This window comes from Manis javanica, chromosome 8 (assembly GCF_040802235.1).
Source record: "Manis javanica isolate MJ-LG chromosome 8, MJ_LKY, whole genome shotgun sequence".
In the NCBI taxonomy this organism is placed as follows: Eukaryota; Metazoa; Chordata; class Mammalia; order Pholidota; family Manidae; genus Manis; species Manis javanica.
In genome coordinates, this window is record NC_133163.1 from 96,125,233 (window position 1) to 96,147,521 (window position 22,289).

Genomic DNA, 22,289 nt, shown 5'->3' on the forward strand with positions numbered 1-22,289 from the left:
TCAAATTACCAACAGCATTCTTCAATGAACTGGAACAAATAGTTCAAAAATTCATATGGAATCATCAAAGACCCCGAATAGCCAACGCAATCCTGAGAAGGAAGAATAAAGTGGAGGGGATCTCACTTCCAAACTTCAAGCTCTAGTACAAAGCCATAGTAATCAAGACAATTTGGTACTGGCACAAGAACAGAGCCACAGACCAGTGGAACAGACTAGAGAATCCAGACATTAACCCAAACATATATGGTTAATTAATATTCAGTGAAGGAGCCATGAACCTACAATGGGGAAATGACAATCTCTTAACCAGATGGTGCTGGCAAAACTGGACAGCTACATGTAAGAGAATGAAACTGGATCATTGTCTAACCCCATATACAAAAGTAAACTCCAAATGGATCAAAGACCTGAATGTAAGTCATGAAACCATAAAACTCTTAGAAAAAAACATAGGCAAAAATCTCATGGACATAAACATGAGTGACTTCTTCATGAACATATCTCCCCAGGCAAGGGAAACAAAGGCAAAAATGAACAAGTGGGACTATATCAAGCTAAAAAGCTTCTGTACAGCAAAGGACACCGTCAATAGAACAAAAAGGTATCCTAGAGTATGGGAGAACATATTCATAAATGACAGATCCGATAAAGGATTGACATCCAAAATATATAAAGAGCTCACATGCCTCAACAGACAAAAAGCAAATAATCCAATTAAAAAATAGGCAGAGGAGCTGAATAGACAGTTCTCCAAAGAAGATATCCAGATGGTCAACAGGCACATGAAAAGATGCTCCACATTGCTAATCGTCAGAGAAATGCAAATTAAAACCACAATGAGATGTCACCTCACACCAGTAAGGATCGCCATCATTGAAAAGACAAACAACAACAAATGTTGGCAAGGTTGTGGAGAAAGGGGAACCCTCCTACACTGCTGGTGGGAATGTAAACTAGTTCAACCATTGTGGAAAGCAGTATGGTGGTTCCTCAAAATGCTCAAAATAGAAATACCATTTGACCCAGGGATTCCACTTCTAGGAATTTACCCTAAGAATGCAGCACTCCAGTTTGAAAAAGACAGATGCACCCCTATGTTTATTGCTGCACTATTTACAATAGCCAAGATATGGAAGCAACCTAAATGTTCATCAGTAGATGAATGGATAAAGAAGATGTGGTACATATACACGATGGAATATTACACAGCCATAAGAAAATAACAGATCCTACCATTCACAACAACATGGATAGAGCTAGAGGGTATTATGCTCAGTGAAATAAGCCAAGCGGAGAAGGACAAGTACCAAATGATTTCAGTCATATGTGGAGTAAAAGAACAAAGGAAAACTGAAGGAACAAAACAGCAGCAGAATCAGAGAACCCAAGAATGGACTAATAGTTACCAAAGGGAAAGGGACTGGGGACAATGGGTGGGAAGGGAGGTATAAGGGTGGGGCAAAAAGAAAGAGGGCATTACAATTAGCATGTGTAGTGCGTGGGGGACACGGGGAGGGCTGCGCAACACAGAGAAGGCAAGTAATGATTTTACAGCATCTTACTACACAGATGGACAGTGACTGTGAAGGGGTATGTGGGGGGGACTTGGTGATGGGGGGAACCTAGTAAACATAATGTTCTTTCTGTAACTGTAGATTAATGATACCAAAAAAAAAGAAAACTAGCTATGTGACTTCAGAAAAGATATTTAGACTGAGATTCTGTTTTTCTCAGGATGACAAAGTATTAGTGTCTACTTGATAAGGTTATGATGAGATGACAATGATGGTGATGATGGTGGTGGAGGTGATGGTGGAGGTGGTGATAGTGATGGCAGTGGTGGAGGGGGTGGTGGTTATGGTGATGGCAGTGGCGACGGCGGTGGTGGTGGTGGTGGTGATGGTGGTGGTGATAATGGTGGTGTTGGTGGGGTGAGGGTGGAGGTAGTGATGGTGGTGATGGTCGTGGTGGTGATGGTGATGGTGGTGATGGTCGTGGTGGTGATGGAGGTGGTGGTGGAGGTGGTGATGGAGGTGGTGGTGGAGGTGGTGGTGGTGATGGAGGTGGTGGTGGTGATGGTGGTGATGGTGGTAGTGGTGGTGTAGGTGCTGGTCATGGTGGTGGTGGTGATAGATGCAATGGTGGTGGTGATGGAGGCGGTGGTGGTGGAGATGGTGGTGGTGGAGATGGTGGTGGTGGTGGTAGTGATGGAGGTAGCTCTCCCAGCCCTTAGCCTGGTGGGTATATTTGTCATCCTCCCTCACCTTCCTCATATATTTGTATTGCTCAAGTCCAGATATGACACATCCCTTCCCTTGAGTAAATTAAATGTATTCTATTTTTCAAGGGAAAAAAATGAGAATAGGAAAGAACATTTAAAACAAATGTTATTCGATTTAATATATGATATGTTTTAAATGTCACCTGGGCAAATGTTGTCAAGGTAAAAAGCCACCATTCTGTGGAGGGTAGTAAATCTTCATACTAGCTTATGATGAATGGAAGAGTGTTGAGTTGTGTGCTGCTGAAATCCTTTTTACATTCCATAAAATCTACATAAGAAAGAGGCACATGCAACCTAAAAACTTCTGGAATGAAAGATAGGATCTTAGAATCCCTAGTGTGGGTGGGACCCCCACTCACCTTCCCCAGCCCCCTAGGAGAAGGACGTTTTGCAGTCGTGGTTTGGCACATTGGCCTTCTGAAGCTTCTTCATGGAGGGAACATTCTGGGAAGGAGAGTTCACAGACTGAAAATTGCTGTCTGATGGCTGTTTTGAGCAACACTTCATGGTTATCTGCATGCAGCTCTTTCTGCAGCAGGTGTCCTTGTGTGCCATGGAAGGTTTCAATTTCCTTTCGGATTTCTGCACTGCCAACTCTGGAAGAGGAGTTTGATTTCTGAAGTTGGATGACATTCATCCATACAAGATTCACTTTCAAGGCCCAAGCAGCAGTGCGGAACATTCATGCTGTTCTCAGCAAGGAGTTACCTGGCCAGGATGATGGCAGGGAAGCCTCATGGACTGGTAGGAGAGAGTGGAGCACGCTGATCTCTAGCATAACATTTCCAAACACAGATGGTCACATAGAATTAGGATAAAAAGAAGGATGGGTAAAAAGTGAAGAATAGGAAATTCCATTGTGTGTGTGTGTGTGTGTGTGTCTCTAAATACAGCTAAGATGTTAGGAAAAGCTGTACAAGTAAATTATACATTATAAAGAATGTTAAATGTGGGTCATTGTTTTCCTTCAAAGTGGGAATTTTAAAATTATAATCCACAAACCTTTCAGGAAACTGAATTTTGAGGGTCTCTGTTTACTTAGAGAAGAGGTTGTGGTATAGAATGTGTACTTCAGGCCAGACTGCGTGCATTAGAACCTCAGCTCATTACTTACTGGACAAATTACCTAACACCACCGAGCCTCACTTTCCCCATCTGAAAAGGGGATAGTGGTAGAACTTACTTCATAGAGTTATGAGGATCAATGATATAATTCATATGAGACTTTTATGACAGTGCCTGCCATACAGTTAGTACTAATAAGGAATGGCTATCATTATTGTTGTTTTTATTATTATTTTCAGTTATATCTATATCCGAGTAAAGTTCAGATTCACTGCTCAAGGCTTAATGAATCAAAATATTAATGATACATTTCTGTAACATCACCAACTAACAGTTTAACAAACTAGTGTGGAAATTATGAGGCAAAAACAACCACAGCCTACACATACACAGAGACATTTTTTTGTATTTATTTTCCTCAAATTGATCCTCCCAGCCACTGGGACATGGAGAGCATTGCCCCCATTTTAGAGTTGAGCTTGTCTAGCTCAGGGGGATTAAGGGACTTGCCCAAGGCTGCACAGGGAGTTAACTGCACACCCAGGCCTCTTGCACTTCCTACACTGATGTGTTTGCCTTTACATTATGCGGCTTTCTGCATGCAAGAGATGAACATTCCTATAATTAGGCTATTGGCTTCATATTATAAATAGTGTAACTAATTTATCAGGGAAAAGCTGAGGGATTTACAAACAACACCCCAGGTCCCTGAAGCAGTATCAAGTGAACCTACACGTGACTGCCCTTCACATTTGCTTTCCACTCTCATTTGCTGTAGATTCTGCAGAAGGCTCTGTGCTGAGCCAACTGAACTTGGATTGCTGTCTGGAGAGCTTTTGGAAATATATGCTCAGAGACAGCACTCAAAAAAATTCATCAAAAATGGGAGACAGGATGACAAACTGCAAATTCAAAGGGTTTATTTATGTCTTTATAACCTAAGCATGCAGCAGTATTAAGCCGTGAACAGATTGCTTTGGCCCAGACTCCAACTTGACCTTCAGGGTAATTATGGAACCCTGTTGCTGCCTAAAGGTTTTAATCACTGGCCCCCCAAGCCCCACCATATTTCCTCTTTGCCATTTTGGTTATGTTTAGCTGTCCAGGAATTCTCTGGCCATTGACTGAATGCTACCCATCTTTCAGATCCACCTCAATGTTTACCTCCCCAGACAGAGCCCACATTTATAATACTTGCCTTTGAACTCCTAAAAACATGATTTCCTAAATTATGTATTTGCTTTTACCTTTAACTGCTGTGCATTTTCTTTTCATATACATAAACCCCATCCCTCCACAGAACTATTTTTTCTTAAGGGCCAGAAACACATTCTTCACTTCTTTGTATTCCTCACAGAACCTCAAATTCTTCCCTATAACTACTAGAAGCACAGCAGACACTCAATTATCAATTGATTACATTAAAAGACCTCTATCCATATGTATCAGATATGTACCTGGTTAAAATTGGAAAAAAACAAGAAGGTGCATAAATCAGTAAATAAAGAAAAAAAAAATGTAAAAGCTCCTACAATGGTGTGCTTTTTTTTCTCCTAAAGTTTCCCTGCTTCTGCTGGTATCCAAGATCAGAATCCTATCACTTTTTGGAGGACCTGTAGGTGCCCAGAATATAAAAGGAATATGTGAGACATCAGGTAATTGATGCTTTTTCTATTAGAATAACACTAACAAAAATGATAAATTCATCCATGACCCTGACCTCCAAGGGCTATCACTCAAAAAAAGAAAGCTAAAAGAATGGGCCACAAAGGAAATGTGATTGTCACTTTTATAACTTTTTCAAATGCCTCTCCTGGAAAGTAATTTCTAATGGGTAGTTTAAGGTGAGAAAGGAGATGAGGGAAATTGCTAACTAGGGGCAGGGAGAGCCCCATTAGAGGTTCATCTAGTTGGCCAGGGAATGGGGAAGGATGCATCCCATGGAGGTCCCTTGGACCTCATGAAGAGGAATTGACATACGGTGAGCTTTCATATGCTAGGGGTGAGAGAAAGTTGAGGTGGATTCTCAGTAATGAAAACTGGGCCTGGTAATGATTGCCCTTTGTGCTGGGGAGACAGAATCTTTGTCTACCTAGGACACTGGAACTCTGGCTTGCAGCCTCTGACATCAGCATAAATCACAGTACCAGAAGCGGGAGTATCTGGGGTTTCGGGCAATTAGAAATCGGTTTATCCTTTTTCTTCCATTAGATTATATCCACTTAACGAGTAGGGACTCTACTTCTATGCCTCAGTTTCTGCCTAACCTATCACAGTGTGTGTGTGTGTGTGTGTGTGTGTGTGTGTGTGTGTGTGTGTGTTTTAATTAGTAGATAGTTGTAACCCTGCAAAAGTTTATTGCTGTAAGCCACTTCTGTCAATGACAATGTTATATTTAGGGTGGTTCCATAGTGGCAGTGGTCACAGAAGAGACTGGTGTTTAAAATACAAAACCTCAGGCAGTAAGGAGAATAAAATATTATTTCAGAGCTGGGTATTTACAGTGAAGCTGTAGGGCCAAAAAAGTGGCACTAGGATGAGCACGCCTCAGCAGTGCTTCTAGTATCCAACAGGACTAGGTTACAACCCATTAGCGACTCATGGGATCTACTTAGAAGGCTACATCCAGATTTAAAAATAAATAAATGTAACAGCATATTAATTTAAAATATGTCTCAGGTGAAACAGAACAGAAAAATAGTAGAATACATTGCCACAATATAAAAGCATCAGTTGTGAACTTTTGTTTATATGAAAGTATACCCTGATTCATTATTTAAAGATGTATTTCTTAATGTCGGTCATGGTCAAAAAAGTTTAAAACCCACTGACTTAAAAAATCATGAGGCTTTCCTTGATTTAATTGGGTAATAGTAGTTAAGAGATATGCTTTAATGGATTGTGTGCCTACTTTCTCCTTGTGGAAAATATTTTTAAAAGACATATTAACTACTAAGCAAAGAGAAAGCAGTCTCAGAAGAAAGTGGAAGTGTGAGCAAAGGCTCTGTCCTGGAGAAGATGCAGGCAGATGGAGGGAGACAGATGATAAGAAAGCAACCTCCCTGTGGGATCCAGGTGGGATCCAGCCATTACGGAGTTGCCTAGGATAGCAAGCTATTGGGAACAGCTTAAATGACTCACAAATAGAAGCTCAGATAAGTAAATTAAAGTACATTTCCAACAATTATACATGAAGGTATGGATCTACATTTACTGGTTTAGAAAGATGGGTGTGACATATTGTTGCATTAAAAATAAAAGTAGATTACAAAAGTAGTATGGTAGAAGATGATTGTATTTATATACAATTATGCAATTGTAAGTGTGTTTGTGAAGAAATAAATAACTGGTAAGATGTTTGCCAAAATATTAAGGATGTTTCTCTCTCCAGGTGGAGTTTCAGTGCATTTTTTAATGCCTCCTTTCTTTTCCTGTTTAAATCGAAGAAGTATCAATTTTATAATTACACATACATACATAGTTTTTGAAAAAAAATCAAAGAAGAATATTGTAATGGAGTATCTGTAATGTGCAGTGGGAGTGTTTAGAGGTGACTATTGGAAAAGGATTGGGGAAGAGCTGTCTCAGAAACTGTCTTGAAAGAAAAGACTCTGTTAGGCCAAATGGGGAACTCAGGTGGGAGCAACTGCATAAACAAGTGAGTGAAGGTGTAAGGGTGTGACATAGGGTGCATCTCTGTCTGGGGTACACATGTACATGATAATTTTCCAAGAATAGATTAAGAACAGTGTTTGTAAGCTAAGACAACCATCTCAGATAAACCTGAAGTTGGTGGAAGACTGCAGAAGGACTTTAAGCAGAAGAGTATCAAGCAGGTGCTGTTAGTGTCCCATTTCCCACTGCCATCTCCATCCTCTGCCTGCCAGTGGCACCTGCAGTTCCCAGCCCAAGACCTTTCTCAGGCTACCAGAGTGTACATGCAGAACAGGTCAGCAGTGCCAGGGAATTAACGTGCCAGGAGCAGCCCTCAGCTAAATATGAACCAATGAGTGGGTGGATAAATACCCCAGCTTTCTTGCCTCTTGGATGAAGGAACTCAAACATGTTCTATACAGTCTTCCAGATGTGTGTGGTGGAATTGAACCCCTGTGCCTATGGCAGTAATTTGTTCCTTAGTGCATGACTTTTGGCTTTCTTTCTTTCCCTCATTCATATTCCCTGGCTCATTCTGGGGCTTCCTGGAATCATCTCCCATATGAAATACTCCTACTCTCAATCTTTCACTCCGAGTCAACTCTTTGGGGGATCCGACCTAAGGCACCAGCTTGTGTTGTATAAATCTGTTTCTGTATGAACATCAAAGCAACTAGTGGTTGTCTCTGGGTGGTGGAATTTTAAGTGGTTTTTCTCTTTTGCTCTTAATTTTTGCTTTATAAAGTGTCAACAATTTCTTTCATTACTCTTGTAACAAGATTAAAACCAAGTTATTTTTTAAATGCATATTTAATTTATAGCATGGAACTCGTTGAGATGGCCACTGAATTAATTCAGGTGAGAGATAATAAAAATAAAAACTTAAACCATAGAAGAAGAAATAGAGAAGAAAGGTCAAATCTGAGAATTCTTGAGATGGGAAAGGGGAAGAAGAGCCAGAGGAGCTAAGAACCCACATGCCGTGGGGAACAAATACTTCAGCAAATACTGATGATGTACAAGAAGAAACATGTGAATAGAGGATGATCATTTTAGTTGGGACTCACTGAGTGTGAGTTCTTTTGAATGATTCAGGTAAATTAGAAATATGAGTATGGATGGAAAGTTGAATGAGAGATGGGGAACTGGAAGTTACAGGTATGTATGTATTAGAAGAATCATTGAGGTGTTGAAGATTGTCTTGGGAAGTGTACAGAGTGAAAATGAAGCAACATGAGAACACTATCCTGGGAACATCAGTGTTTATGTTCTGGGAAAAAGATGAGGAACTATTAAAGAAGACTAAGACGAAATGATCATGGCTGTAGGAAAAGAACCAGGAGACAGAGGTAGCAAATTAAAGGATCAGTGGGAACATTTTTCTCTCAGATGCTTTCACAAGAGTGAGTGCAGGTGGACTGACCTGCCCCAGGCCACTGCTCTGTCTTCTTCCCCATCATCACTGGTCCTGTTTGATCTGTTCCCACATAGGCTTGGTCCCGCTTGCTTTGCCTTGGTAATTACCAGAGCAAAGCAGGGAGTTTTAAGAGAAACAATTCCATGCCACCAAATTACTGCCAAAAAAAAAATGCAGTAATTTTTTTCTAATTACTGACAAATAGACACCACAAGCATCCCTGAGCTTTGCATCATCTCTAAATAGTGTCGAAACAATTAAGCAAGAAGACCATTGGACTGAGGTAGGTCCAGTGATGCCATAGCCTGCTTAAGCACACCAATACCCAAGTTCAGAGTCAATGCATTTAACAGTACCAGTCACAAACAGCTAAGCAGGCTTTCCCAAATAAGGCAACTGCTTAAGCTTTAGCCAATCAAATGATTTCCTTGCTTGCTTCCTGGTCTTCTCAGTGAAAACCTTTCCCTTGGCACCTGTCAGTAGGCCACTCCTAACCACTTTCAGCTTGCTGCTGCCCAATTTGAATCAATGTATCTCATATAAACTCTTGAAAATGTTTAATGTGTCTGTGTATCTTTTCAGCAGGATGTGGAAGGAAGTGATACCTGTTTAAAAACAACTGAACATTGGACACCAGAAAAGAAGCGGAACGCGGTTGAGCTGGAGCAGGTTTCCCCGCCGGATCGAAAGGCAGAGTGCACCGAGTGTCGCTGGAGCAGCGCCTCCGTGTCACCTGCTCTCGCGACATGGCCTTCAACTTTGGGGCTCCCTCGGGCACCTCGGGCACCGCTGCAGCCTCCGCGGCCCCCGTGGGTGGATTCGGAGGATTTGGGACAACATCTACCACAGCAGGTTCTGCATTCAGCTTTTCTGCTCCAACTAACACAGGCACTACAGGACTCTTTGGTGGCACTCAGAACAAGGGTTTTGGATTTGGTACTGGAATTGGCACAACTGGAACTAGTACTGGTTTGGGAACTGGACTGGGATTTGGAGGATTTAACACACAGCAGCAGCAGACTACATTAGGTGGTGTCTTCAGTCAGCCTGCACAAGCTCCTACCCAGTCCAACCAACTGATAAATACTGCAAGAGCTCTTTCTGCTCCAATGCTATTGGGAGATGAGAGAGATGCTATTCTGGCAAAATGGAATCAGCTTCAGGCCTTCTGGGGAACAGGAAAAGGATACTTTAACAATAACATTCCACCAGTGGAATTCACGCAAGAAAATCCTTTTTGCCGATTTAAGGCAGTAGGTTATAGTTGTATGCCCAATAACAAAGAGGAAGATGGGCTAGTGGTTTTAGTTTTCAACAAAAAAGAAACAGATATTCGAAGCAAGCAACAGCAATTGGTAGAATCATTGCATAAAATTTTGGGAGGAAACCAGACCCTTACTGTAAATGTAGAAGGTATTAAAACATTGCCAGATGATCAGACGGAAGTGGTCATTTATGTTGTTGAGCATTCTCCAAATGGTACTTCAAGAAGAGTCCCAGCTACAACATTATATGTCCATTTTGAACAAACCAATATAAAAACACAGTTGCAGCAACTTGGTGTAACCCTTTCTATGACTAGAACAGAACTTTCTCCTGCACAGATCAAACAGCTTTTACAGAATCCTCCTGCTGGTGTTGATCCTATTATCTGGGAACAAGCCAAGGTGGATAACCCTGATTCTGAAAAGTTAATTCCTGTACCAATGGTGGGTTTCAAAGAACTTCTTCTAAAACTGAAGGTTCAAGATCAGATGACTAAGCAGCATCAAACCATATTAGATATATCTGAAGATATTAGTGAATTACAGAAGAATCAAACTACAACTATGGCCAAAATTGCACATTACAAGAGGAAACTCATGGACCTTTCCCACAGAACCTTACAGGTCCTAATCAAACAGGAAATTCAGAGGAAGAGTGGGTATGCCATCCAGGCTGATGAAGAGCAGTTGCGAGTTCAACTAGATACAATTCAGTGTGAACTAAACGCACCTACTCAGTTTAAGGGCCGACTAAATGAACTGATGTCTCAAATCAGAATGCAGAATCAGTTTGGGGCAGTCAAATCGAAAGAAAGATACAACATAGATGCAGATCTGTTACAAGAAATCAAGCAGCATTTGAAACAACAACAGGAAGGCCTTAGCCACTTGATCAGCATCATAAAAGATGATCTAGAAGATATAAAGTTGGTAGAACATGGATTGAATGAAACTATCCACATCAGAGGTGGTGTATTTAGTTGACATTTCACAAACTTTTGTCAAAGGTGTGAAAAATATGTCTTCTTGCTACCTCAGGCCTTCCTTAAGTATGAAACTGACTACATAGAGGAAAAAGAAAAATCTTCTCCTAGCTTTCTTTTCCGAGGAGGTTACTGACCAATTATTGTTCATCATATCTGAAATAAGTCATTTCTTAGCTCTTCAAAGATAGCTTTTAAAAGATTTATATCTAAAAGCTGTTCTTCTTTAAAGGGAAGTACATAATTACCAAAAATATGTACTACTGTACAACAGCATTGTTCTCAGAAATAAGTGTTTAATGCTTATTCTCCATTGAGCCTGTGTTCTGCTTTCCATAGCAAACACGAAATATCTACTTTGCACCTAACGAAATAAACTACTTGGCTGTTGGGGGTTTGTACTTCAAAATGTAAATGTATGTCAGTTTATATATTTGTGAATTCATCTGTGGGAGGAGTAAAGATAATCCCAGTGTATTTAATGATTAATGTGGTTTTGTTTCCATTCTAAAATATTTGAGAATATATTTTTATATTATTTTACTTATTTGAACTTACAGAATACACCTAAGCAGTTAGGGTATAACAAAATTACATTTTATCATTTTAGCAATTTTTTTGTTTAAACCTTTTTATTTCTTAAAGATGAAAACTCTAAATAAATTCTTGATTATCATTAAAAAACTGAATATTTAATAATATGTATTTTTTAAAATCTTGCTTCACAATGTTTCTACATGGAGTAGAAAACTTAATATTTAAAACTTTCTAATTCTTGGAGGTGTATGTTCTGTCCAATGTAGTTTTAAAAACTACAACATAGAAGAAACAGTTCTGAATAAATATAACTTGAGTGACTTTAAAAAATTATTTTGCTCAGAACACTCAGAAACATAAATCATTAAAAAAATTGTAAGGAATTGGATTTTTCTAAATTTGAAGTGGCTCCTAATGATTTAACTTAGCTGGAAGGAAAATGAAATCTTTCTGTCATCTACAGGTTGTTCAGCCAGGGAAGGTAAAAGGCACACACAGAGAAAGACAGAAGTCTGATGCTCACGAGAAGTGATGATCTTTTCTAAAATGAAGTTCCAGCTGAAATGTAAGAAGTCAGCTAGAGGCAATGATTCCAAGAATTTTTAAATAAGGCATTGGAGAGGAGTGATAGAGATGCAAATTTCAAGCTGTCTGTACAGCTTCAACCCAGCAGAGATTTAGAGTGAAGAGAAACTATTTCTTCAAGATTTCAGTGCCTGTCCATCTAGAAGTTAAAAAAAAAAGGAGGCAGGAAAAATAGAGATAGCCCAATTTGCAGGAGAGTTTGAACTATGGCCAGAGAAAGCTCAGCCAACTACATTTTCCCTGATCCAGATAAGTGTTTTACCTTGTCCCTGACACCCATCTTCACTTCCTTCCTCAGGTGGGTCTTCAGACAGATCGCCCACCGCCCCTTGGTTTGTGAATCTAAGTGTTTTCTAAGGAATTCTCTCTCAGAGTACACAGTGTGTAAAGTAAATAAAAATGCACCACACATTCTCTCTTCCTTTATATGTTTGAAATAAACACAGTTCTTTTTCTTTTTAAGGATTTTACTGCAAAACACCGCAGAAGAGCAACTAGGGAATAACAAAAACTAACCGCACTGGCAAAGTCAGTCTTCAAGACATATTCAAATCCTCATTGTCTTTGTCCCTGTCCTGAAGGGAAAAGCCGAGGGAGCTAGCCAGCTTTGGGCCATCAAATATATGCTGTTTTGCTTTAAGAATTAGTCCCATTAAGCCCTACCTGCTAGACAGATGGTTCCCATCCAATGTTTTGCACCATTCCAACTACTGGTTATTGACTCTCATGTCCACTAGTAAAGTGACCTTCCCTGCTGTTTATTAGCTGTTTGTAACCTCTGCCTCTGCCAGGGTGTAAGGCAAGGATCTAGGTATGTTCTGCAGTAGAGTCAAAAATTAGAGCACTGTCTAGAATGAGAAGACAGCCCAAGGGAGGAGGTGGGAACCAAATCTTTTCAGCCACAGAAGGAAGAAAACTAAACACACACACACACGTGCACATACATACATAGTAAAAAGAAAAGAAGTTAAGCTGCAGTTTTTTCTTTTTCTTCCCTTGGACTTTCTCTAATCTGAGGTCATCCCTGTGGGGCCACCTGCAAGTGTCTATGAATATGTCATCCTACATACCAGGAACTCTGATCTGTACTTCTGTCCAACTGCTATTTCCTTCATATTATTAAAAATGTCATAACCCAACAGCCCAGTTTTATTTACTTGTTAATGACTTGCTGGTGCTGTGACTTATTTTTCCTGCTGAGTGAAAAATTGTATAGATCCACATGATTAAGCCATTACTAATAGCTAGCATGTATTGAGCACTTATTGTATACCAGGCATTCTGTTAAGTGTTTCAATAATCCAGTGAGATGGGCTTAGTTATTTCTCCATTTATGCCTGCTGGTAGCTAATAACTGGCCCAAATCAGATTTAGATGTAAGAAGCCTGACCCCACAGCTCCTTCATTCACATTTATCCCTTCCCCGTGACTCCCACAGTTTCCTCTTCTGGGCTTCAGTTTGCCCACTTCCCTCCCTCTATGTCTCAGGACCTCCTGAATTCAGCTGTGGCTCTTTTGCTGCATTCTCTTTATTTGTCCTGTAACATGGTCACCACATGGCTATTTTTCTTGGCTCAGTTTCTATGGTGTCTAGTCAATATCTCGGTCAAATACAGCACACTGCAGTATTTTAAAAAGCCCCTCTACAGCCATCATGCCAGATTTTCCATCTGTAAAGTGGGATTCGGATAGTATCTCTCCCCTGTGGATATTATGAGGATTAAAAAGACAAAATATATGTAATGCTCAGTGCAATGCCTGGCACAATATGAGTCCTAACTACGTTTGTTATTTGCTTAGTAAAATATCCCAGAGGTAATATATTAATTTTGTGGATGTGAAAAATGGAGCATATATGGCAGAATAACTTGGATTAGAAAACACTGTTAGTAACTGGGAGAGCTGGTGGAGCCCGCACCTTCACGTGCATCGCCTCTTGCGGCTCCCGGCGAGAAACTCCCTGCAGACGTCATCAATTGCCCATATTGTTGGATAGCCCATTGCCTTTCTGTTTATGGTTCGGGGCTCACTTTATATTCTGTTAATTTGAAGAACAGAGATCACTTGCATTCCATTTCAGATAATCGAACCCTTAGGTTCACCCTGAGATCACTCAGGGGCTATCAGACCTGGGAGTGGGACAGCAGAGGGAGGGGAGAGAGGAGGCTCCCTCGGATGCTCCCGGGGCGGCATGTCAGCATCCAAGAGCATCAGGAGAGTGCGGCAAAGAGCCTAGAGGCAGAGGTGGGGAGCGTTTGAGGATTTTTCTGCTGGCTGTGTGGTTCACCTGGATGATACGGGCAGCCAGACACCTAGGAGTATGGGAACCCCACTGCCCAGGAAGTAAAACTGTACCAGAGTAACCTGGAAAGATAGAGGAGCTCCCTGCAGCAGAGCTGGGGTTTTCCCAGAGTGGGCAGCTTAGCCAGGATCAGATCTATCCACAAAGAGAACGAGTAGACACCCCATTCCAGGATTAGGGACAGGCTGTTATAAGCAAGAATTACAAGGGAGGAGCACTGTGGAGCAGAGCAGAACAGAGCAAAATCAACTACACTGCTTCCATCTCCTCGGGGAAGTGTGCCCTGGGCAAAAGCTCGAACTGGATTTAAATGCTTGTTTCTAGAAGGTGCTTGGATTAAGCAGGGTTTGCCTTAGGAGAGCCGTTGTCTTTACCTTAAAAACAACTGGCAACATTTCCAGGCAAGGAAGAAAAAAGCAAAAAATACTGCTTCATATAACATTCTCTAAGGCTTAGAGATTCTTTTTAAAGATGAAGAAAGGCAAATTACTTCCTTATTTACATTTATGCTGTCATCCATATACCCAGCAGTAGCTTAAATGTAAGAGGAATTCAGAATAATAGAGTTACAATCCCATGCAATGCCTGATTAAAAATGCAGATTTGAATTTGCCAGTGATCTTCTAGCTAAGCAGAGTAAGCACAGGGAAGCAGAAAAGGTAGCTTGAGGTTGGTTAGATAATTGAAATGACTGTGTGTGTTGAAGGAGGTGAGAAATGGGGAGTCTCGCCTCTAAAGATTAAGGGGAAACTGAGTAAGTCCTGGTGAATCGGGCAGAAAAGTCAAGTTCCCCAGAAGTGTGTTCACAGGGTTTAGGTTTTATTTACATGGACTGAGTCAGTGATGCTTGGAGGAAATCAAGTCAGCATATTCTAACTGAAAACCCACTATGGGCAAGATCATCCTGCTGTGCAATTTCAGGGTAATAAACAAGTGTAAAGAAGATGAGATAACCCTGCAATATAAAAACATAATATACAAAAGTTTAAGAGAGAGAACATATGTATATACCTTGAAGAAAAAAAATTATAGCATGTTAAATACAAAATAATGGTTCACAAGAGAAGTCCTAGGGGACTTTGATTAAGCAGTGGTGAGGTGCTCAGGACAGTTTTGGGAAAAGGTGATGATTATACTGAGTAGGACAGGAATGAAGGAAGGGAAAGGTCATGGCTGAGAGACAACTGCTTTTATAAAATCAGAACAGTATAGGGGCAACATTAGAGGTGACAGCAATATCAGGGGAGCTCTGTTGTGCTGTGTCACCAGTTTCACTCCACTTGTGTCCCCCAACCCCACCCTCTGCCACCTGGGTCCACCCACGGAGCAGGGCCACTGGCTGAGGGGAAAGTCATGCAGCTCGGGGTGCATGAAGCTGGAGGGGGCTTCCTGGGATGGTCTGAGACTGCACTGCTGGGGTGGAGGGGGCAGCCCCTGGTGAGGAGTCATTTATCCTCTTGGTGGGCTGGCACTGAAGATATAGTGCAAAACACCCAATGAGGTGAAAGGCTGGGCGAGCACAGAGACTGCAGGGTCAGGCCTGAGAACAAGGTCCAGCTGGGAGATTCACGAACTCAACTGCAGATGGGAGGTAGACACCAAGACAACCTTTTAGGGGTGTGAGGTCTGTTGAGAACAGCTCTGTAAAATGATTCAAAAATTACCTACCAATTACAAATAGTCACTTAATATTTTCCATAATATAACCCAGGTTTCAGTTCACAATTCTTTTATACTTTACAGTCTAACCAAGGAACTCTTAATAGTCACTCTAAATGCTCATTCATTCACCAGAGAAGGTTATTAAAAAGATAAATAATCAGGACCATACCCAGAGATTCTTATTTAGTTGGACTGGAATGGGACTCAGAGGACAATATATCTTGAGATCCTTCTATCTGGGACTCGGAGCCACTGATTTGGCCAAACTGGGTTTCTCTTTCTTTGAATATGCTTCAAAGTTTCCCCACTTCTTTATGCTTGTTCTTGTGAGTTGTTCATTCTGTTAGGGATGCTTTCCTTCCACAGCTCCGTTGCAATTCATATTTAAAGAAAACTGATAAAGGTAGATTCCCAGTTCATGTTACTAGTTTGATCACTTCCTAGAGCCCTTAGATCGCATAGGGTCTCTGACGATCCGCAGCTGGCTTTGCCGTGCCAGGGCTGACGTGAGCACAGTGCTAAAGGAGGCCAGGAGAGGGCAGCAGAGAGCTGGGAAGCCGTTGGATACCAGAGGAAGCGGGCTGAGTGGGAGAACCATAAACAGGTGAAGGAGGAAACATTTGATCCTTTATGAGGCGCAGGGTATGCCAGTTGTCTGTGCGCTATAAATTAACCAAAGACCAGAGTCATTACTCAGACCAGAAACTGAAATCAATAGGGGATGCAATAGGGACTGGCAGTTTTAAATCAGGAAGAGATGAAAATAGGCTCTGAGATACTGCTGGGACCTACAAAGGCCAGCTAGCTGCTTTGTGAGGTGATGGTGGACCCCTGACTGCTCATGAGACCCAAGACCCTAGTGAGACTAGGTCTACGTACAAACACAAATTAACAGAAAGCCCTTCCAAGCGCTGAGCAAGTCTTAATATCCTAGGGATGCATGTAAACTGGATAGAGAAGAAAATTTTAGGATAAGATTCCAGGGAACTAGAGAAGTCCCGACATTTAAGAAGGGCATAAGAGATCCTGGGGAGGTCTGTGCCTACACCATAAGGCTAGAAGGACAGGACATGACCTAGGGTGTTGCATGGCTAAAGGCATACAGAAAGCACTTAATGTGCAGGACAGGACCACAGAGGGAGAGCTAGAGCTAGAGCACCGCATCTACAGAAGGTATTTCAGAGTAAGTTCTGCAAAGGGTTGAAAAATCCACGAGATTTTGTTATTGGTCAAGCCAACTTGAATCTACTTGGGCTACAACTTCCTGGATGTGGTTTAGTGCCTTACTACTTAAAGTGTGGTCTGCAGGCCAGCAGCATAGGCATCCCTTGGGAGCTTATTGGAATTCAGAATTTCAGATCCCACATCAGACCTGAATCAGAATTTGCATTTTAACAAGAATCCCAGGTGATTCTTGTGCATATCACACATATATTAAAGTTTGAGAAATACCAGTCTAGCAGCAAGTCCAGACAGGTCTGGGTGGCACTGATGCCCACAGAAGATCAACACGGGCATCCTGCATTAAGGAAGTGAGGGAGAACAGATGAATTTGAATGAGAGAGGTGAGACTCTTACCAAAATGTAAACTTGGTACTTTTTCTGGCTTTTTTTTTTTAAAAAAAACCTATTCAATTCTTTATAGTTACATGCAAAATTAAACAGCCAGTATTTTTTTCAGGGGAAGCTGTTGCAGTCTGAAAGAAGATGTATATTCAACTTCAAGCTGTTACCTGAAGTAAGCAGGCAGTTTGTCAAAAGGTTTTACTAGGTATGGTCCAGGGTCTACATGTCCAGAAACTAATTTTAATTCTTTACTTTTTGAAATAGCTAAAAGCAATTCGACTCTTAGACAAGAACACATTAGTACTAACATTATAAGAGGGTTTATGTTTGTATTAGTTTCTTATTGCTTACAGTTCAGGAGGTCAGAAATCCAAAATCAGTTTCACTGGGCCAATGTCAAGATTTCATCAGGGCCAGTTCTGAACGATCCAGGGAGAATCTGTTCCTTGCTTCCCCCAGTTTGTAGAAGCTGCCACCAGCTCACTGCCATCTGGCTTATGACATGTTCCTCCATCTTGGAAGCCAGCAGCAGAACAGTGTCCTTCTGTCTCCGAACTGCCTTCTTCTTCCCTGTCAATCTCTCTTCCATTCCTCTTCTAAGTAGACTTGCGATTACATTTAGGTCTCACCCAAATAAGGATTATCTCCTCAGCTCAATAGCCATAGCTTAGTCGCATCTGCATGGCACTTTTCCATATAAGGTAACAGCCACAGGTTCTAGGACCTGGATATCTTTGGGGGCCATTAGCCTACCACCATGTTTATAGCAAAATGTTAATTAATAGATAACATAAAACACGCTTTTCCATTTATTAGGAGAGCCTAACCTTCTTGGTACTGGAAAGTCAAATTAGTGTTGGGAAATGACTTAGACAACAGAGAGTGAGGGTGCAAGGGCATGGCTGTTCTGTGGAGGCCACAGTGAGCCTTGTGGAAGCACCCCTGGCCCATGGTCCCCCTACCCTGGTGACTGGATCATGCCTGTGGGCAGAGCCTCTCTCCTCTGCCTGGCCTAGCTTACTCTGTCGTCATTTGCTCTCAGACTTCCATGTTCTGCACAACTCCCCTCCTGGCGTCAGCAGATTCTCTCTTTGGATATATAATATAATAGATGAAGCTACAAGTCTGCAGGGTCACGAACCATTAAGAGTATCCTCTGTGCTGGGCCAGGTAAGACAGCAGCTGGGGAGCAAAACACACAGTACAGGCAAAATGCTAATAGTAATAGTGTAACCTTAGAAGATCTGGGAGCTTGAAGGCAACTCAGAAATTTTCTAGTCCAAGTCCTTAAGTCCTCATTTACTGATGAGAAGTAAGTTCCAGAGAGACAGTGGCATGTCCAAGGCCACCCTTTGACTTATTATGGAGTCAATGAAAATCCATAAAGCAGCTGCTAAATGCAAGAGTTTCAAAGAGAAGCAATGTGAAAGAAAAAAATAAAGGAAGGCGACTGTGGATCTAACCAGCAGGAGGCTCCAACTGGAAATCAGGCTTTGAGAATTTCTGAATTCAGACTCCAGGGCTCTGTAGGTTACAGACAAGTCTGGAAAACTGGTGCTATTATTCCATCATTGATAAAGTAGTAATAGTGGTATTTGTTCCCCACTACAAATCACACAAGTGAAATCTGGCTCTTTTTCAAGCTGGAGACTAAATTTGCTTACCTTCCGGGAGGCAAGCTCTCTCATGGTTAGGCAGCAACCCACTGCGAGTCCCTCCCTCTGGGAAGCTGCAGAGTAGCCCTAAGCTTGTCCCCTGCACTCCCATGGGCATCCCCTGCACTCCCATGGGCATCCTACACAGATGCCTGGGGAAGCGGATGGATGCGATTGCTATAGCAACATAGATCAGCATGGAGGAAGTGCTTCTGCCCTCACACCTCATGGAGCACCAATGTGCTTGAGCTGGAAGGAGAACTGAAGTGCCTGTTCCCCGAGGGGTTTAGGGCTGGAAAAATGATGCCGTTCACTCTTTCCATATGCACCCATACATATCTTTTACCATATGTCTGTCAGCCAGTGTTTGTTACTCTATGTCAAACACTTTTGAAATCTCTTCTGCAGTTCTTAGAATAATATGCTTGGTTCAATATGAGCATGGTGGCAAAAAGCTGTGAAGTTCTGAGTCATCTTTCTCATGTTAATTAAAGCCAGAATCCAGTGATCTTAGGTTTAAAGGAGGAATATACATATATTTCAAAATTCTTCAGGTAGAAAGGCCTACTTAGGATTTGTTTTTCTGAGTAACTCAAAGGAGGTCAAGGGTTTTCACAGTAATAACAAGGACCTCTGGGTAGCCTAATAAAAACCACAACCGAATATGAAAATACAAGTTGTTCACCCTTGTCTGGGGGTTGCAGCTACAGGGTTCACACGTTTTCTTTTGGGAACATTGAGGGATAGTTTGTCTGTTTTCCACTGTAACTGGAAGGCATTCTCTCATGAGTCACACAACTGGCTAGCAGGTTTCCTCGGTGCAGATGACAAGAGTGATAACTTGATGCCTAGGAGGCCTGCAGGCCTTGGCTCAGCTTCTGAGAGGTGCTGGGACACGATGGTGCTCAGCAATTCCTCGCCCCTCACCTGAGTGCCCAGCACATGGGCGCTCCAGTCTGATCATCTGCTCACCATCCCACCCTACCCATGGCTTGTCCCAACTCACTTCAGCCCCACTCCTGAGTGACCCCCCATCAGTCTCCGAGGGGTGGACAACTCCAATCTTCCACTGTCTCCCCAGCCTATTATCTTTTTATAAATTCCACATCTGTCTTCCTCTGGGGCTTCCGCTGTCATCTTAACTGCCTGTTTTAGAGGTCAAGCAGACTAAAGTCTACTAGTTTACTGTGTTTTCACCTTCCTGCTTTAAGAACCCTAGTTTTTCAGGAGGCCATGTGGGTTTCTGTGACTAAGGCAGTCTCAAATGTAAGAAAGACCAGGAAAGGAAAGCTAAAGGTATTATTGATCTACAGAAAGGCAATGAAAAAGTAACTGGAATGCCACATATCAAAATATTAAAAGTAGTTGTTACTAGGTGTTGATGTTTTCAATGTGATTCTCTGTATTTTTCAAATTTGTTTTTACCATAAAGAAAATGATACATGTCTTCAGTGAGAATAATTGTGCTTCTCTTTGTAACTATAAGGTAGAATGTGGAGAGAAAAACCACAGGGACCTCTTGGGTCATTGCAATGGGCCAGGATCAGAGGTAAGTATAGGAAAGAAATCGTTCAGATGCCATTTTCATCAAAGCATAAAATCAAACTAAATTTGATCTGGCAAATAAAATGCCCCAGCCAACCCTGCTTAGGGTTACTTTATATTACTTCACACAGGCATGCTAAATGGGTCTACCATCACCCTACAGACTAATTATACTTGATTAAGAGCTTCCTTAAAAGCTCTTCTCTCACAGTGAATTTAAAATGACTGTTAACCTCCATTGACTGGCGCTGCAGGGTCACCCAAGCATTGATTGGGTAGTGCTCACTGTGCCTGTGGGATTCTAGTTCTGTGGGGCCCCTGGAACCCTGGTTCCATAAGTCAGTGGGTGGGGATGGAAATTACAATATTCTGCTGCTAATTCTGTGCTATAGCCTCCTGGTGTGATATAGTCACCATTTGATCTCATTCCAAGTTGGCATATTCTCTGTTTATCTGTTTTTTTTCTACATTTATCACAGGTATCTTGTTCATAGCTATTTGTACAACTTGAGGTCATTATCCCTTGTATTTTATTCCAGAAGGTTTTATTTTATGGTTTTTTGCCTACAGAATTGGAAGGTGGGAGCGGGTGGGGAAGGCCAAATGGGTTGAATGATTAGAAATGTCATTTAAAAAGAGAGAGAAGAGTAGATCTTAAAAGTTCTCATTATAAGACAAAAAATTGTAACTATGTGAGGTGATGATATTAATAAGACTTGTGGTGATATATTTCACATTATATACAAATATCAAATAATTATATTGGACACCTGAAACTAATATGTAACATATCAATTATATCTCAATAAAAAAAGAGAAATAAATGTCAAGATCTATCTATCTACTATCTATCTATCTATCTAATCTATCAATCATCTATCTAATCTATCAATCATCTATTATCTATCTATCTATCATCTATCATCTGTTTGTCATCTATCTATCTATCTGTATCTATCATCTATCTATCATCTATCATCATCTATCTCTATCATCTATCTATCTATCTATATCTATATGTATATGCATTTCAAATAAAAGCTTCAATCTAGCAGGATTTGGAATAAAGATGATCACTTTGTTGGTATATAGATCTTAATTCAGATTTAGCCTTCTCTCTCTCCCTTAGGTCTCTTGCTCTGTTTGTGACCCACACATAGCCCAGGAGGAGAGAATGGTAGACGGAGAAAGGAACCAAGGTTTGTACCAGTAAAGCTCATAGAAACAGAAGAAATCCCAGAGGAAATCCGAGAGGAAAATAGTCTTTAGGAAAGACTATCCACCCAATAAATGGAGGTCTTCTGGGAAGAGAAAAAAATCTGATTTTACTTCATTGGAAGAGCAGGGTTTTCTTAGAGGGTTTAGTTGCTAGTCAAGCAGGGTCTGCAGCCTCATGCCTATGTTGGGATCCTGGCTCCTCTACAAACTAGCTCTACTTTTCAGGAAGAAACTCAGTTGCTTATTATGGTGTCATGAAAAAACTGGAAAACCTGGACTGGATCACTGATGGAAGAACCAAGCAGCACTCGGAGGTCTTGGAGTGTTGAGGCTGTATTTCACAGTGGTGGGCTCAGAGTGGAGTAATTTCTCAAGGTCTGAGCCCTGAGCACAAGCAAGGGGAGCAAATTTATATTATTTTGATATGTGGCATTTTGGCATGTATAGGGCAAAAGAGGAGCCCGGAGAAGGAGGGGAGGAGGTTGCTGGGGTGCTCGGCTGACTTTGCCAACCGGAGGAAAAAAGCCATTTGCTGACTTTGACAGCTA

The 22,289-nt window shown here is 41.4% G+C and overlaps 1 long non-coding RNA gene and 1 pseudogene across 1 annotated transcript; both read left to right on the top strand.

Annotated features, from left to right (window-relative positions):
* Nucleotides 1–9,142: 9,142 nt before the first annotated feature.
* On the top strand, nt 9,143–11,240 carry LOC108385245 (nucleoporin p54 pseudogene; annotated as a pseudogene).
* Nucleotides 11,241–13,906: 2,666 nt separating this feature from the next.
* On the top strand, nt 13,907–21,722 carry LOC140843284 (uncharacterized). Its single transcript, XR_012120909.1, has 4 exons — nt 13,907–14,037; nt 17,439–17,495; nt 20,465–20,527; nt 21,653–21,722. It is a non-coding gene; the product is annotated as an uncharacterized lncRNA (long non-coding RNA).
* The last annotated feature ends 567 nt before the right edge of the window (nt 21,723–22,289 follow it).